The sequence below is a fragment of the Mesoplodon bidens genome, assembly GCF_964165515.1.
Source record: "Mesoplodon bidens genome assembly, chromosome: 12".
Classification (NCBI taxonomy): Eukaryota; Metazoa; Chordata; class Mammalia; order Artiodactyla; family Ziphiidae; genus Mesoplodon; species Mesoplodon bidens.
In genome coordinates this window covers 20326883-20340968 of record NC_138168.1, presented here as the reverse complement: position 1 = coordinate 20340968, position 14086 = coordinate 20326883, and the positions used below count along the sequence as shown (strand labels likewise).

The 14086-nt window shown below is 38.6% G+C and overlaps 1 pseudogene across 1 annotated transcript; it reads right to left on the bottom strand.

Moving 5' to 3' along the window:
• Window positions 1-9603: 9603 nt before the first annotated feature.
• LOC308626061 (Krueppel-like factor 4) lies at window positions 9604-11015 on the bottom strand (annotated as a pseudogene). Its single transcript has one exon. The product of its transcript is annotated as a Krueppel-like factor 4 (transcript).
• Between the last annotated feature and the right edge of the window lie 3071 nt (window positions 11016-14086).

The following is a 14086-nucleotide window of genomic DNA, read 5'->3' as shown; positions in this document are numbered from 1 at the left end:
TAACATTTCTTCAAATCTAAGCTGAATGTTTTAGAAAGACTTGAAAATAACATGTCTTAGTTTGGGCTTCTATAACAAAAATACCATAAAATGGGTAGCTTATAAACAATAGAAATTTATTTCTCACAGTTCTGGAGCCTGGAAAGTTCAAGACCAAGAACAGATTCAACGTCTGGGGAAGGCAGCTTCCTGATTCATAGACGGCTGTCTTCTCACTGTGTCCTAACTTTGCAGAAAGGGTAAGGGAGCTCTCTGGAGTCTTTTTCATAAGGGCACTAATCCAATATATGAGAGATCAGTTCATAGCAGTATATGTCAAATACAAATTGTTGAATTCCGTTTGGGTAATACAAATGTAAAAAAAAATTAAGACAATTTGTTAAATTGGAATTCTCTTTCAGATTGTCTTACAATGGGTTTTAAGATCTAGCATCCAAAAAACAAACAAACAAACAAACCCAAAAAATCTTATATTATTCTTATATGATGCACTATGATGATGTTTTTTTGCAAGAAAGACAATATGAGATTCAAACCAATGGATGTATACTCAAAAAAAGGCATTGTTCTAAATTCAATATGTTGGTTAACAAATGTATAATTATACAACTCAATTTAAAATAATATGTTTAAAATATTTACTCTTTTTTTCTTTTTTTATTAGTTTCTGCTTTATAACAAAGTGAATCAGTCATACATATACATCTGTTCCCACATCCCTTCCCTCCTGCGTCTCCCTCCCTCCCACCCTCCCCATCCCACCCCTCCAGGTGGTCACAAAGCACCGAGCTGATCTCCCTGTGCTCTGCGGCTGCTTCCCACTATCTATCTACCTTACGTTTGGTACTGTATATATGTCCATGCCTCTCTTTTGCTTTGTCACAGCTTACCCTTTCCCCTCCCAGTATCCTCAAGTCCATTCTCAAGTAGGTCTGTGTCTTTATTCCTGTTTTACCCCTAGGTTCTTCATGACATAAAATATTTACTCTTTTTTATGATTCCTTATTTCTGCTGACTTTCTTGATTAACCAACCAATTTTCTTACCTGATTGTTTAGGATAAAATACATCTTTTACCTTTATGAACTTTTCTTAAAAATGTTGATGAGGTCTTTTGGGGAGAAATGTCACACTTAATACATGCACTTACTTACTTTTGCCTCTTTCAAAAAAAAAGTTAACAAAAAACCGTAAGCAAAAAGAGAGAAAAGAAAATGGAAATGGGGACAAAAGAAAAAAGATTTGGGTGGAATAAAGCAGTAAGACAAATTGTACCAAATATTTAACAAAACTCAGAAAGCTATTCCCACATAATTAGTGAGGAAAACCAGGAAACAATGCAGTGTACCACATAGAACTTTCCAAAAATAAGAGAAATAAAACAAAGAAATGGAAAATAAGAGAGAAGGGATTAAAAAAGAAAAAGATGACCAATCCAGGAGGTTCAACATATGAATAATAAAAGGTTCAGAAAAAGATGAGAGAAAATAGAGGGAAATAAATCTTCAAAAATATTTATTTCCCAGAATTGAAGGGCAAGAGTTTCCAGAATGAAATGGTACACTGAAAACCTAGCTAAGTAGATTACAATTGATACAAGACTCACTGTCATAAAATTTCAGAATGCTAGCACATACCATGGATGAGGAATCAGAATGAACTCAGACTTCTTTATAGCAACACTGGAACTTAGGAAACAATGGAGACAGAATTTCAGAATCATGTGGGAAATTGTCTAACCCATAATTCTATACTGAGTCAAAACTAACAATCAAGTGAAGAGAAAAATGAAGACATGTTTCACATACCACTCGTATACTTTTCTCAAAAAACTGATGAAAGATATGTTTCTCTGAAATAGGAAACCAATACAGAGGAAAACCATAAAACCAAGTAACAGGAGATCCAAATGGTGGAGAGTAAATGGAATCCCCAGGAAACTGATAAGGTGAAATCTCAGAATGACAGCTGAATGACACATATGATAGTACTTTACTTTTATAAACAGTAAAGTACTATCAGGTATGTTCAGGACAAAAGCCCAAGAAATAATTTACAAGAAGAATAAGTTAATAAAATACCTCTTGTACATGAATGTTGGGAAATAATTGAGATTGAACTTCTAATATATATATGGGATATTAAGCAACTAGGAAAAAAAGACAATTATTAACTCTGAAACCACACACCTTGGATAGGACTTGAAGCTAGCTGCACTTCAGATTGGGACTTGAACCCACAGTCTCTGACATAGAAGGGAACTCAAACCCACAGTCCTTTAATTGAAACTGCACACCTGTTCTCAGGACTTACTGAAGCTCAGGTTCTTTTGTCTCGGCACAGAGAGGATTCAGCAAGAGGAAAAGTGACAGGCAAAAAATGAGTTTATTAGCGAGGGATGCTTGTGAGAGATACAAGCAGGTAGGCAAGGGAGTGTAGCCCTAAGAACAAAGAGCGTTACATTTTCAAAATCAAAGAAAAAGTGGGAGGGGAGAAGACTCCCTTCTTCCTCATTTTTGGGTAGACATCAAGGCTTATGTCATTAGTTCCTCCTTTGACTCTATATCATATAACAGGGACTGTCATGGTGCTATTTAAATCATAGGTATATTAACAAAATGGTGGTAACGTATACTAAAATATGGTGATTCATCCCAGGTTTTGGTATAATGTCTCCTTTCACCTAGTTTCTTTCCCCTTTCACCTGTATTCCTGTCTTGGTTACATGCAGAGATTCTACTCTTCGAGGACCATTAACCCCTGACTTCATGTAACAAGATTCAGACCCCATATCTATTGTCATGTGTTTTAATTATCAGGGTTTGTGGCTTGAGTGTGCCTGGTGCTTAAATGCACCTGGCCTTCCTTCAAGGTAAAAATGTTGCTAGGTTACTGGATTCTTTTCTTAAGTGGTCACTGGCTTGCAACAGTCTTCCAAATTCCCTTAAAATTCCCCTTCTTCCTTTAATCTTCTAGTAAGATTTCTAAGCTATTTAATTATACTACTCTATGCCTATCAACTCTATGGAAAAGAAAAAGTTATATGGGCAAGGAAAAATTATCATATAATAATACTACATGGCTCAACTGTGGATAGCTTTACAATTGTGAATTACACTTACAATGTAAAGACTAAATATTTGTTCTACTAAAATCACAATACTTTATTAGGATGATTAGGAAAATTGAAAGTGTGCATGTGCATTCAGGGAGGAGGGAGGAAAAGAGCTAAATCCTCATTTATCCAATGTGAGAAGTCAGTAGTTAATGCCAAACAATTACAGATGAATAAATAGTAATTTAAGTACAATTTTTAGACATATTGAGTACAAACAAAAGATCTAGCTAAAGAAATTGAGAATGGATGTCTTTGAAGGAGAAAAAGAGGTGGAACAAAGAACTGTTTAACTCTTTAAACCATGGGCATTTATAACTTTAATGATTGGAGACAAGTTGGCAGAGTAGAAGAAATTGAGCTCGCCTTGTCTCATGAAAACACCAAAATCACAACAAACTGCTGAACAGCCACCAACGAAAAAAGACTGGAGCCTACCAAAAAAGATATTCTACATCCAAAGAAAAAGAAGAAGCCACAATGAGACAGTAGGGAGGGGCACTTTTGCAATATAATCAAATCCCATGCCCGCCAGGTGGGTGACCCACAAACTGGAAAATAATTATATTGCAAAGGTTCTCCCACAGGAGTGAGAGTTCTGAGCCCCACATCAGGCTCCCAAGCCTGGGGTCTGGCATCAGGAGGAGGAGCCCCAGAGCATTTGACATTGAAGGCCAGCAGGGTTGCAGTTCAGGAGCTCCACAGGACAGGGGGAAACAGAGACTCCACTGTTGGAGTGTGCACACAAGTTTTCACATGGACTGGGACCCAGGGAAAAGCAGGGACTCCATAGGACCTTGGGCCAGACCTAACTGCAGGTTTTGGAGTGTCACCGGGGAGGAGGCAGTCAGCTATGGCCCACTGTGGGAGGCAAGGGCACTGGTTGTGGAAGCCCCTAGGGAATATTCCTAGGCATGATCACTTCCGTAGGTCACAAGTTTGGCACCAAGACCTGGTCCCACTCAACAGCCTGCAAGTTCCAGGGTTGGGACACCTCAGGCCAAACAAGCAACATGGTGGGAACACAGCCCCACCCATCAGGCAGGCTGCATAAAGTCCTCCTGAGCCCACAGACACCTCTAGACACACCCCTTGACACAGCCCTGCCCACCAGAGGGATAAGACCCAGCTCCACTCACCAGTGAGAACCAGTCCCTCCTACCAGGAAGCCTGCACAAGCCCTTGGACCAACTTCACCCATGAAGGGGCAGACACCAGAAGCAAGAAGAACTACAACTCAGCAGCCTGGAGAATAGAGACCATGACACAGAAAACTAGACAAAATGAGATAGCAGAGAAATATGTTCCAGATGAAGGAACAAGATAAAACCCCATGGGGCTTCCCTGGTGGCGCAGTGGTTGAGAGTCTGCCTGCTGATGCAGGGGACATGGGTTCGTGCCCTGGTCTGGGAGGATCCCACATGCCATGGAGCGGCTGGGCCCATGATCCATGGCTGCTGAGCCTGTGCGTCTGGAGCCTGTGCTTCACAATGGGAGAGGCCACAACAGTGAGAGGCCTGCGTACTGCAAAAAAAAAAAAAAAAAAAAGAAAGAAAAACCAGAACACCTATGTGAAGTGGAAATAAGCAATCTGCCTGAAAAAGAATTCAGAATAATGATAGTAAAGATGATCCAAGATCTCAGAAAAAGAATGGAGGCACAGATGGAGAAGATATAAGAAATGTTTAACAAAGAGCTAGTAGATTTAAAGAACAAACAAACAGAGATGAACAATACAATAACTGAAATGAAAAATATGTTAGAAGGAATCAATAGCAGAATAACTGAGGCAGAACAATGAATAAGTGAGCTGGAAGACAGATTGGTGGAAATCACTGCTGTGGAACAGAATAAAGAAAAAAGAAATGAAGACAGTCTAAGAGACTTCTAGGACAACATTAAACACACCAACATTCACAGTATAGGGGTCCCACAAGGAAAAGGGAGAGAGAAAGGACCTGAGAAAATATCTGAAGAGATAATAAATGAAAATTTCCATAACATGGTAAAGTAAACACTCACTCAAGTCCAGGAATCACAGAGAGTCCCATACAGGACAAACCCAAGGAGGAACACGCCAAGACACATATTAATCAAATTGACAAAAAACAGAAAATACTAAAAGCAGCACGAGAAAAGCAACAAATAACATACAAGGGATTCCCCATAAGGCTATCAGCTGATTTTTCAGCAGAAACTCTGCAGGCCACAGAGAGTGGCACAATATATTTAAAGTGATGAAAGGGAAAAACCTACAACCAAGAGTACTCCACAGCAAGGCTCTCATTCAGATTTGAGAGAGATATCAAAAGTTTTACAGACAAGCAAAAGCTAAGCAAATTCAGCACCACCAAAGCAGCTTTACAGCAAATGCTAAAGGAACTTCTCTAGACAGAAAAGAAAAGCCCACAACTAGAAACAAGAAAATTATAAATGGTAAAGCTCACCAGTAAAGGCAAACATACAGTAAAGGTAAGAAATCATCCACACATAAATACGATATCAAAACCAGCAATTGTGAGAAGAGGAGCGTGCAAATGAAGGATATTGGAAATGCACTTGAAATTAAGAGACCAGAAACTTAAAACAATGTTGTATGTACATAGACTGCTCTATCAAAACTTCATGGTAACTTTAAACCAAAAATCTACAATAGATACACACACAAAAATGAAAAAGCAACACAAACACAACACTAAAGATAGCCATCAAATCACAAGACAACAGACTAAAAGAGAAAGGGGGAAAACCTACAAAAACAAATCCAAAACAATTAACAAAATGGTAACAAGAACATACATATTACCTTAAATGTAAATGGATTAAATGCTCCAACCAAAAGACATAGACAGGCTGAATGGATACAAAAATAAGACCGATCTATACGCTGTCTAGAAGAGAACAACTTCAGCTCTAGGGACACATACAGACTGAAAGTGAGGGGATGGAAAAAGGTATTTTAGGCAAATGGAAATCAAAAGAAAGCTGGAGTAGCAACACTCATATCAGAAAAAAAGTAAACTTTAACATAAAGACTGTTATAAGAGGCAAAGAAGGACACCACATAAAGATCAAGGGATCAATCCAAGAAGAAGATATAACAATTGTAAATATATATGCACCCAACATAAGAAGACCTCAAGATATAAGGCAAATGCTAACAGCCATAAAAGGGGAAACTGACAGTAACACAAAAATAGTAGGAGAGTTTACCACCCCACTTTCATCAATGGACAGATCATCAAGACAGAAAATCAATAAGGAAACACAGGCCTTAAATGACACTTTAGATCAGTTGGAATTAATTGATATTTATAGAGCATTCCATCTGAAAGCAGCAGAATATACATTCTTTTCAAGTGAATATGGAACCTTCTCCAGGATAGACCAAATCCTGGGCCACAAAGCTAGCTTCAGTAAATTTAAGAAAATTGAAGTCATATCAACCATCTTTCCTGACCACAATGCTATGAGATTAGAAATCTCATACAAGAAAAAACCTGTATAAAACACAAACACGTGTAGGCTAAACAACATGTTACTAAACAACCAATAGATCACTGAAGCAATCAAAGAGGAAATAAAAAATACCTAGAAACAAATGATAATAAACCACGATGATCCAAAACCTTTAGGACAAAGCAAAAGCAGTTCTAAGAGGGAAGTTTATAGCAATACACTCTTACCTCAAGAAACAAGAAAAATCTCAAATAAACAACCTAGCCATACACGTAAAGCAACTAGAGAAAGAAGAACAAACAAAACCCAAAGTTAGTAGAGGAAAGAAATCATAATGATGAGAACAGAAATAAATGAAATAGAGACTAAGACAACAATAGAAAAGATCAATGAAACTAAAACCTGGTTCTTTGAAAAGATACACAAATTGATAAACCTTTAGCCAGCCTCATCAAAAAAAAAGGAAGAGTGCTCAAATCAATAAAATTAGAAATGAAAAAGGAGAAGTTACAAGACACCCCAGAAATATAAAGGGTCATAAGAGACTACTACAAGCAACTATATGCCAATAAAATGGACAACCTAGAAGAAATGGACAAATACTTACAAAGGTACAATCTTCCGAGACTGAATCAGGAAGAAATAGAAAATATGAACAGACCAATCACAAGTACTGAGATTGAAACTGTGATTTTAAAACGCCCAACAAACAAAAGTCCAGGACCAGATGGCTTCACAGGTGAATTCTATCAAACATTTAGAGAAGAATTAACACCTATCCTTCTGAAACTATTTCAAAAAATTGCAGAAAAAGGAACGTTTTCAAACTCTTTCTATGAGGCCACCATCACCCTGATACCAAAACCAGACAAAAATACCAAAAAAAAAAAAGAAAGAAATTTACAGGGCAATATCACTGATGAACAGAGATGCAAAAATCCTCAACAAAATACTAGCAAACCAATCCAACAATATAGTAAAAGGAGCATACACCATGATCAAGTAGGATTTATCCCAGGGATGCAAGGATTTTTCAATATCCACAAATCAATCACATTAACAAATTGAAGAATAAAAACCATATGATCATCCCAATAGATTCAGAAAAAGCTTTTGACAAAATTCAACATGCATTTGATAAAAACTCTCCAGAAAGTGGGCATATGTAAGTTTCCTACCTCAACATAATAAAAGCCATATATGACAAACCCACAGTTAACATCATACTCAATGGTGAAAAGCTGAAAGCTTTCCTCTAAGATCAGGAAAAAGACAAGGATGTCCACACTTACCATTTTATTCAACATAGTTTGGGAAGTCCTAACCATGTCAATCAGAGAAGAGAAAGAAATAAAAGGATTCCAAGCTGGAAAAGAAGTAAAACTGTCACTGTTTACAGATGACATGATACATAGAGAATCCTAAAGATGCTACCAGAAAACTACTAGAGCTCATCAATGAATTCAGTAAAGTTGCAGGATACAAAATTAACACACAGAAATCTCTTGCATTTCTATACATTAACAATGAAAGACCAGAAAGAGAAATTAAGGAAACAAATACCATTTACCACTGCATCAAAAAGAATAAAATACCTATGAATAAACCCACCTAAGGAGGCAAAAGACCTGTACTCTGAAAACTATAAGACGCTGATGAAAAAAATCAAAGATGACACAAACAAATGGAAAGATATACCATGTTCTTGGATTGGAAGAATCAATATAATCAAAATGACTATACTACCCAAGGCAATCTACAGATTCAATGCAATCCCTATCAAATTACCAATAGTATTTTTCACAGAACTAGAACAAAAAATTTTACAATTTGTATGGAAACAAAAAGACCCCGAATAGACAAAGCAATCCTGAGAAAGAAAAATGGAACTGGAAGAATCAGGCTCCCTGACTTCACACACTACTATAAAGCTACAGTAATCAAAACAGTATGGTACTGGCACAGGGACAGAAATATCGATTAACGGATGGGGATAGAAAGCCCAGAAATGAACCCACTCACCTATGGTCAATTAATCTACGACAAAGGAGAAAAGAATATACAATGGAGAAAAGACAGTCTCTTCAATAAGTGGTGCTGGGAAAACTGGACAGCTACATGTAAAAGAATGAAATTAGAGTATTCTCTAACTCCATACACATAAATAAACTCAAAATAGATTAAAGACCTAAATGTGAGACCAGATATTATAAAACTCTTAGAGGAAAATATAGGCAGAACACTTTGACATAAATTGCAGTGAGATCATTTTTTAAAAATTTATATTACATGTTTATTAAGGCAAGGAACTATATAGAAAAAAATTTTCTGCTTAAGGCATATTTGGGAATGAGCCATTGTACAAATTATTGCCCAACGGAAACCACAGTGCATAACAGACTCTCTGCATAAAAAGGTTAAAGTAAACCAGGTGTATTTACCTGACTTAGGTCATAAATGTAGACTGGAAGACAAAAATAGATTTTTTTGTCAAAGTATGCAGCAGTTTGAGAAATTTGGCCTCCTTTGGCACCTTTAGAACCAAGACTCACCAAGCACCACTGTTTAGGCTATTAAAACACATTTTCTATATCTGACTTTCTTCTTCTTCTTCTAAGATTGTAACAATGGCTTTTAGAAGAGAATACAAGGTGATCTTTATGCTTATATTGCATTGAAACAATTCAAGGCTTTCTGGTTTTCCCTCCCCCACACTCACTGATCTAATTTGTACCCTGATACCCACCACTTCCTGTCACCCCCTTGGTGTTTTTGAAGTCCAGGAATATATATTCAAATTGGATTTAGAATTGGAATGATAGAAGATCCAGTCACAGACCCCAACTGTCCTTTGTCATTTGGTTTCCTCAGGTCTCCTGATTATCCATTCACAAGTTCACTGGTTGGGAACTTGACCATGATTGCAGTGCTTTCCAGCTGGGTTCCTTCCCTCACTGGGAAGACAGTGTGAAAGGTAAAAAATACTGAATTCTCTTCTGGCAAGGTGGGTCATACCCACTGTTTTGGGATTTAAAAGTGCCTCTTCATGTGTAAGTTGAAGTGGTCCAAACTCGCAAATGCTTGGTTGCACTTCTGGCACTGGAAGGGGTGGTGCTCGGTGCGTTGGCAGTAGTGCCTGGTCAGTTCATCTGAGAGGGCAGATTTCTACCCATGGCCGTCCCAGTCACTGTGCTAAGGTTTCTCACCTGGGTGGGCTCACAGGTGTGTGTGCCTTGAGGTGAGAACTCTTCCTGTAGGTTTTGCCGCAGCCTGCATAATCCCAGGTGTGAGTGGCCAGCCTTTTCCGGGGCTATGATGTTCTTCCCTCTTTGGCTCAGGTTCCTCCCACATGCAGGAACTGCATGGCATAGGCTCTTGGTAATGGAGCAGTGGGACCTGGGGCTGCACCTGGCAGGGAAGGAAGGGAGGGTAGTTGGGTGGGGATGGAAGCCTGGGGGAGCGGCAGGGCAGGATGACTGCTGCTCAGAAGTTCCTCGGCACCCAGGGTCGGGGTAGTCCTGCTGGGGAGCTGCTGCCCCAGGGGAAAGTTGTGCGCTGACAGCTGTGGTCATTGCTGAGAGGGGGTCCAGTGACCAAGTGGGCCTCTAGGGGCCGACCGACAGGATGCATGAGGAGACACCTTCCCGTTTGATCTTGGGGCACAAGCAGGGCAGCCCGCCACTGTAAGGCGCTGCCACCACCAACTGGCTGCTGACCAGGCTGCCTTTGCTAACACCAATGATCAGGGGCCCTCAGCAACGCCTTCAACATAAACTTGCCCATCAAGCCACCTGGCGGCTGCGGCTGCTGCCGCGGAGTGTACACTGGGTCCAATTCCGGCCACAGTAGCTCAGCCACACAGCAGCCAGAGGGGCTCACGTGGTTGATGTCTGCAAGGTTGAAGGGAGCTGTCACAGGCAATGCAGATTCCCAGCCATAGAGCAGGCCACCGCCCCTGCTGCCTGGAGCCAAGCCTGGGTCGCCCCCAGCCTGTCCTGGACAGCTGAAGCTGCAGGTGGAGGGCACACAGGCAGGACCGCTGCTCAAAGGGGAGGACGAGGCTGATGCCGACGACACGGTGGAGACCACTGGCTCCTGATGGGACAGCAAGTTGGAGAGGATAAAGTCCAGGCCCAGGAGATCACTGAACTCCTCCGTCTCCCTCCAGGGTAGGAGAGCCGGGTTGCTCTGTCGCAAGACACGCTGACTCTGCCACTCTGCAGGTCAGTGGCCACGGTCGCCGCTGCCAGGTCATAGGGGCAGCCGAGAAGCCCTGGGGGGAAGTCACTTCACGTGGGAGAGCTCCCCCACCCGCAGTTATTCAGGACACCTGCTGGACGCAGTGTCTTCCCCCTTCCCTGGGGGCCGGATGCAACAGTGGAGAAGGATGGGAGCAGTGCGTTGCTGACAGCCAAGTCAGACTCTCCAGGTGGCTGCCTCATTAATGTGGGTGCCCAGAAGGTCCTCAGGAGTCCGAAGCAGTGGGTGTGCCCGAACACCAAAGTCAACAAAGAGGAAAAAAGTCTTAGAAAAGAGGCCAAAACCAAAAACTCCAAATTGTCTGAGATCCTTCTTCTTTGGATTAAATATAAAGGGGAAATTACTTTTAAAAAAAGTTCCTTTGTATACAAAAGTTCTTAGAAAAGTTGTAAACCCATAAAAATAGATAATCAGCAAGACGAGGAAGTAGGTCTGATGGCCGGGCTGTGCTCTCTTCCATTCAGCAGCGTCCACACCCCACCCTGTCTCCCACGTGGAGGAGAGATAAATTAGGAGTTGGGGATTGACATCGACACACTACTATCTATAAAATGGAAAATCAACAAAGACCTACTATAGAGCACAGGGAATGCTACTCAATATTCTGTGATAATCTACATGGGGAAAGAATGAATGTAGGTATATGTATAACTGAATCACTCTGCTGTGCACCTGAAACTAGCACAACGTTGTAAATCAACTATACTCCAACATAAAATTAAAAATATGAAAATGAGGGCATAGAGAATTGAATAAAATGTTGACATTCTTTCTTCATAAAGCAGTTCTTTCCATTGTATTTATTTGATTTTTCTTTTTTTGATGAGATCTTATTTAATTTATGTACAGTTAGTCACTCTATCCTCTGGCTTTCATATAACTATATAGTGCTCATCAAGTTTTACTGTATTTTACCTGTTTTTATATCTCCCACCTAAGCTGTGAATTCCTAGAGTTTCACATAGCAGAGGGTTCGCATCCTAGAAGTTGGATTCTATTTTGTAACTTGAGCACCTGGAACACTGCCTATTTCATAATAAGAGATCAGTATACATTTGTTGAATGAATGAATGATATATGAGAAAAATGGAATTTATTATCTAGGAAAAAATGTTACATTTCTATTATGAGAATTAAGTATATATTGCCAAAGAACAAATACTCTCTTATGCTGTACCAAATCAAATTTTTATGATGACCTAGTTTCTGGTGTTATCCTCTATACTCCTGTCAATCACCATAGCCACAGTGCCTTCTTTCTATTAGATAAAAGACTGAAAACATCTACTGTCAGACATCTTCACCCGTAAGTAACTATTTATATTCATAATTTTTTTCTGATAAAGTTAGACCCCTTCACACAATTTACACACCAAACAATTTAGTGTTCTTTAACCACATTCCTGATTTAGAATGTAATCTGTATTATCTACTCCTGTTTCGGGTTTGTTAAGAATCATTCTAGGGGAGTCATTTAAGATTCACAAAATTAACTTGATATTCGTACCACACTGCCTCCTAGATAGTAGACAGAATTAAAGGTAAGTTGTACCTTCTACTTGAGTCTAGATGACTTATGAATAATTTTGTCTGCAAAACAGCTATAATTGTAATCTATATACAAATATTTTTTTTAAATGATGTTAGATTCTCAAATAATAGGGCCCAAGATCATTTGAAAACTTTAGTTTCCATTGTATACTGGCTAATATAAAGGATGATAGATAATAATCTAAATGGTATATATCACCTGTCCATTGGTGTATTTTATGTTACAACACAATAAATAAATTTCTGATGGCATCATAAATTTTAAAGAAATATGTCTTTAATTAAGCAAATATATTTTAGGAAAAGAAATAAAAAATTTTAAAGACGTCTTTCCTCTGCTCATTAACCGAGCTTCTTCAATGAAAGCCCATGTGCCTACACAGCACAGTGTATATCAGTCTCTTTACTTTGGAACAGTGACCTAGATGAAGCTGGAGTATCCAGACTGCTTCCTCCACTCCAGTTGTAAAAGTTTGTAATTACAACAAAAGCTTTAAGGATTTAACAAATATTTAGCACTGCTATGTTATTGTAATGAATAAAATAAGATAGACTTACATAGTTCTTAGAGTGAACTTCTAAGTGCTTTACAGATAGTAACTCATTTAATTACCAAAACCAATGAGGTAACACCATTACTACCACCATTTTACAGAGGGGGCAACTGAGGCACCAAAATCTTAAGGGTCTTGTGGAAGCCTCACACAGCTAGTAAGTGGCACAACCAGGATATGAACTCCAATAGCCTGTGCCCAGAGTCCACACCCTCAACCACAAAGGCAAGATGGGAAGGAATCCAGACTTTTAAAAAATTCAGCACCTAAGAAAGCATAAATAGATGCATAAATATAAGGTGAGGAAGCTTCAGTAACCTTTTTCTCTTTTCATTAGTGAGACTGTCAGGAGCCATTCAGATTAAAGAAGCTCTATTTGTATCATTTCTTTGTCTCTAAAATTATCCCATCTGAGTGGGAAATTTATTTGACCACTTACAGCAAAAATCAAATTGTCAATCGATTTTATGAGGGCACAGGTGTTTTAGAGTTTTTAGGAGTGATGTTTGATATCATATTTAGCATTTCTAAATAGTAAAATCTTCAGTTGGAAGTCTACATAGGAAGAAATATAATTCTTCCATTTGTAGAAAGTGAGTGATAGCTGAAAGTTTAAGGATAGGAAAAATTTCAGAATGGCATTTATAGAGAATCTGAAACCAAAATGTATTTCATATACTTTTGTCTCTTCTTTTTCAGAAATTGCCAATTTGATTTTCTTCTCAATTTTTCAGAGAGAAAGAAAATACCTTGAAAGGAAAAGACTGCTTAAAAGGAAATGTTTAAAAGATACTTAGCAAGCACGTGTGAATCTGAAGAATAAACCTGGGGTTTTGTTATTGCTCCTGTAAATTTTATAAAAATTTGATCATATAAGCAACATAATACTCCATAATGGGAAAAATCAAATTCATTTAACTATCTTTCTATGCATGGTAATCTGGTTGCTTTTTTTTTCTTAAGATGGATTATATTCTTTTTTTATTGAGGTATAGTTGATGTAAAAAAATATATGTTACAGGTGTACAACATAGTGATTCACAAATTTTAAAGGTTATACTCCATTTATAGTATTATAAAATATTGGCTATGTTCCCTGTGTTGTACAATATATCCTTGTAGCTTATTTATTTTATATATAATAGTTT